At 40.0% G+C, this 4,381-nt stretch overlaps 1 pseudogene; it reads left to right on the top strand.

Annotated features, from left to right (window-relative positions):
* The first annotated feature begins 379 nt into the window (after positions 1 to 379).
* Positions 380 to 3,917, top strand: LOC114761831 (glutamate receptor 2.7-like; annotated as a pseudogene).
* Positions 3,918 to 4,381: the final 464 nt, after the last annotated feature.

Genomic DNA, 4,381 nt, shown 5'->3' with positions numbered 1-4,381 from the left:
TTAGTTAAATGGGTCTTATATTAAGGAACGGAAAAGTAATACACACTTCTCTTTTTTCTCTCTTAAAAACACTACATATTTCGTAAATTATATGGGGCTCGGTGAATTAATTTTATAGCATAAAAAAGTTTTCTACGTGGAAATTGGAATACAGTAAGTCCGAATACGGGGAGACAATAGTGGTAGGCTCTTTGTAATCCGCGCGCATTTAAAACTTAAAAAATATAGTTCATTAATTTGTCAAACCCCGCGACGCCTATAAATATGCATCATTCTGGGTAGACTCCACCATGATCAGCAAAGTTAAGCTTGAAATTCCAAGACGATGAGGAAACTGATCGTCTTAATTATGTGGGCTTTATGCTGTTCGCTGTGCAGCATGGCACAGACAAACAGAAGCGTGCCAGTGAAAGTAGGAATCGTACTTGATCTTTCTTCCCCGGCAGCAAAAATGGGGTTGAGCTGTATCAACATGTCTCTCTCTGACTTTTATGCCTCTCATTCTCATTACAAAACCAGGCTCGCCTTCATCGTCAGGGATTCCCACTCGGACGTTGTTCCTGCAGCTTCTCAGGGTTCTCTTCTAATTACTCTCTGCATATTCCTGTGCCTTGTATAAATATGTCGCATTGATTAAGGGAGAGTCGGAAAGCTTTTAAGTTTCACCATTTGATATCAGTCCTAGATCTCAATGGCACAGTGATTGTCTGCAATTTATTCTGTAAACGAAACTTTCCTTGATCTGTTGCATTATTTCAGTAACATCATATGTTATAATTGAACGAAATATTGTTTGATTCACACGCATATAGCCTCCACAGGTAAAAAAAAAAAAAAAAATACTCACCTTGGCATGTTTGATGATAATATCATGTAATCAACACAAACTGTTCAATGATAATATTTTAATAGGGTAGAAGTAGGTGATATAATTTTAAATCCAGAATGCCACTAGTAAAAAATTTCATATTCCACCAGACAAATTGCGTAATTATTTTTTCATGAAACAATTTATTTCTTTACGAAAGAACACGAGCCAGACATACATCTGATTTGCAGATTTTCTTGATGAACAGGTCTAGATCTCATAAAATCAGAGAAAGTGCAGGCCATAATTGGTCCATTCACGTCAATGCAAGCCAACTTTCTGATCAGTCTGGGAGACAAAGCTCGTGTTCCCATCATAACCTTCTCAGCAACAAGTCCTTCTCTGGCTTCTCTTCCAAGTTCATATTTTTTTCGAATTACACAAACCGATTCAGCTCAGGTGAACGCCATTGGTGCAGTCGCACAGGCTTTTGGGTGGAAAGAAGCAATACCCATTTACGTAGACAACGAGTATGGGAAGGGGGTCATACCCTTCTTGACTAATGCTCTTCAACAAGTGTACGTTCGAATCCCATATCAGAGTCCTCTTTCAGCTTCAGCCACTGATGAAGATATCAGAGCAGAGCACTACAAGTTGATGACCATGCAAACCAGAGTGTTTGTTGTGCACATGAACCCCAATCCGGGCGTGAGACTCTTCAACATTGCAAGACAGATTGGAATGATGAGCAAGGGCTACGTTTGGATCGTGACAGATGGTTTGGCTAATGAATTAAGCTCTTTGAATTCCTCAGTCATAGAATCAATGGAAGGGGTGCTGGGGGTGAGGACCTATATTCCCAAAACAGAGCGGTTGGACGAATTCAAGGTTCGATGGAAAAGAAGATTCCTACAAGACAATCCAACCCTTGTTGATGCTGATTTGAATGCTTTTGGAGTATGGGCTTACGATGCTGCCGCAGCGTTAGCTATGGCTATTGAGAAGGTTGACACCAACAATCTTGGGTTTGATGCGAGCAATGGTTCGTCCAATTCAACTGATTTGGAAAGGATTGGAGTTTCAAAAAGTGGTGAAAAGCTGCGTGAAGCCTTATCAGACACTACATTCACAGGCCTCAGTGGAGAATTCAGCATTGTTAAGAGGCAACTGCAAGCTTCGACGTTTGAGATATTGAATGTGATTGGAAATGGAGGGAAAAGGATAGGATTTTGGACATCACAAAACGGAATAGTCAGAAATCTGGACTCAACTAACACCAACACGTATTCTACGTCAAGGAATCAATTAGGTTCGACTATATGGCCAGGGGACACGAACTCTGTCCCAAAGGGATGGGAAATCCCCACAACTGAGAGGAAGCTGAGGATAGGGGTGCCGGTGAAAAATGGTTATCCTGAATTCGTGGATGTATCTCATGACCCCATTACTAATAGAACACAGGTCACTGGATTTAGCATCGATGTGTTCGTGGCAGTGCTGGAAGTGCTCCCTTATGCCTTACCTTATGAATTTATCCCTTTTGCTAAACCCAATCGCCAGAGTGCAGGATCATATAATGAGCTGATCAGCCAAGTTTATTTTGGGGTAATCAATTCCACTTTGATATAGTTCCCTTCATCAAATTTACTTCAAATAAATCATGACAAAAGTCGTTAATCTTTTATACAGAACTTTGATGCCGTGGTGGGGGATATAACAATCACAGCAAACAGGTCTAACTATATGGATTTCACTTTGCCGTACACGGAATCTGGTGTAACGATGGTAGTTCCGATGAAAGACAAGAGACAGAAGAATGCATGGGCCTTCTTAACCACTGACTTGGGATCTCTGGGCGACAATTGCATGTTCCTTTGTATTTGTTGGCTTTGTTGTGTGGGTGCTTGAACACCGAATTAATGAACATTTCAGAGGGCCTCCACTGCACCAGATTGGCACCAGCTTATGGTTTTCATTCTCAACTATGGTTTTTGCCCATCGTAAGCCCTACCCTTCTTACTTTTCTTGAATGATTTCGATTAAGGTGTAAATAACTCGTTAATAGATTGAATGGTACTGTAGGAGAGAGAGTTTTGAGCAACCTGAGCAGATTTGTTGTCATCGTATGGGTCTTTGTGATTCTTATTCTGGTTCAGAGTTATACCACGAGTTTGACGACGCTTTTAACAGTTGAGCAGCTCAGCCCCACTATGACAGATGAAAATCTACTTTTAAAGAGCCGATTAAATGTTGGTTACTTGGATGGTTCTTTTTTATATGGACTTCTAAAGGATATGGGTTTTCTAGATTATCAGCTCAAAACTTACCATGCGACAGAGGATTGCCATGAACTGTTTGAAAAAGGAACTGTTTGATGAAATTCCATATGTGAAACTCTTTCTTGGGAATTACTGCTCCAAATACACCATGGTTGATCCGACTTTCAAAACTGGGGGCTTTGGCTTTGTAAGTTGTGTTGTGTTGGGAATTTCACATCTTGTTCTCCTTATTAAAATTCTACCTTATCTTGTTTTATTTTTTTGACATAAATTACAGGCATTCCCTAAAGGTTCCCCTCTTGTTGGCGACATTTCAAGGGCAATCCTGAATGTGACACAGGGAGATCAAATGAAGGCCATAGAAAATGCGTGGTTCAAAAAGAACAACTGCCCAGATTCTAATGCCTCAATTTCATCAAACAGTCTTGGACTTGAAAGCTTCTGGGGACTCTTTCTCATTGCAGGGGTTGCTTCTGCCCTAGCTCTTATTATCTTCGCCATTAACTTCCTATACCAACACAGAGAAATCTGGTTACAGTATGATCCCAGTACTCCAAAGTGGAGACGAGTTGAGAAGTTAATATGGATATTTGACCAAAGGGATTTGAGCTCTCACACTGCAAAATAAGAGTGAATCCTACAGACCACATGATCTGGGTGAATTTGAGGCATCTCCAAGTACAAACTACCCCTCAAGTCCATCTTCTAGCCCATCAGAATTAGAAAGGAGCTTCTCGTTCTACGATGAAGCTAGCCCAAACAACCCTCCAGCCCAGATAGAAATAACCTTAGCGCATGTTATGACACAGGATCTGCCAGATAAGCTTTGATCACCACCCATCGCCATCGCTCTCCTCTCGTCTAATCTCCTGATCTCTGCTTTTAATTAATTAATTGTTGTAATTTTAATTTACTCTTTCTTTCATTGTTAATCACATTTCTCATACATTGCAATCGTCACCCAACACCGCAAGACTTTGATTTGGCCAGTGGTAAACTTAAGAAATTATTTTAACAGTATTCATAAATAAAATTAAATGGTCAATTTACCGTTTAATAGAGTGATGTGATCTAAAAGTCTCTGCTTTCTTGCAACCCAACAACGTGGAGATGGTTAGACCTAACCAAGAGGCGCGGGTGTTATATTTATAATTTCAGTTATAAACCCTGCTCATGAGTCATGGCTTCTCTCTAACATTTTCGTTCTCTGAACTTTAATTTCATAATTACTGACAGATATTCAAAATTAATTTCAAGAATAACTGATCACGACCTATTAATTGAATTGAATGGA

This window comes from Neltuma alba, unplaced genomic scaffold, assembly GCF_004799145.2.
Source record: "Neltuma alba isolate B1F8T4 unplaced genomic scaffold, ASM479914v2 tig00011137_pilon, whole genome shotgun sequence".
In the NCBI taxonomy this organism is placed as follows: domain Eukaryota; kingdom Viridiplantae; phylum Streptophyta; class Magnoliopsida; order Fabales; family Fabaceae; genus Neltuma; species Neltuma alba.
The sequence above is the reverse complement of the archived record's forward strand: the minus strand, read 5'-3'. Positions and strand labels throughout refer to the sequence as shown.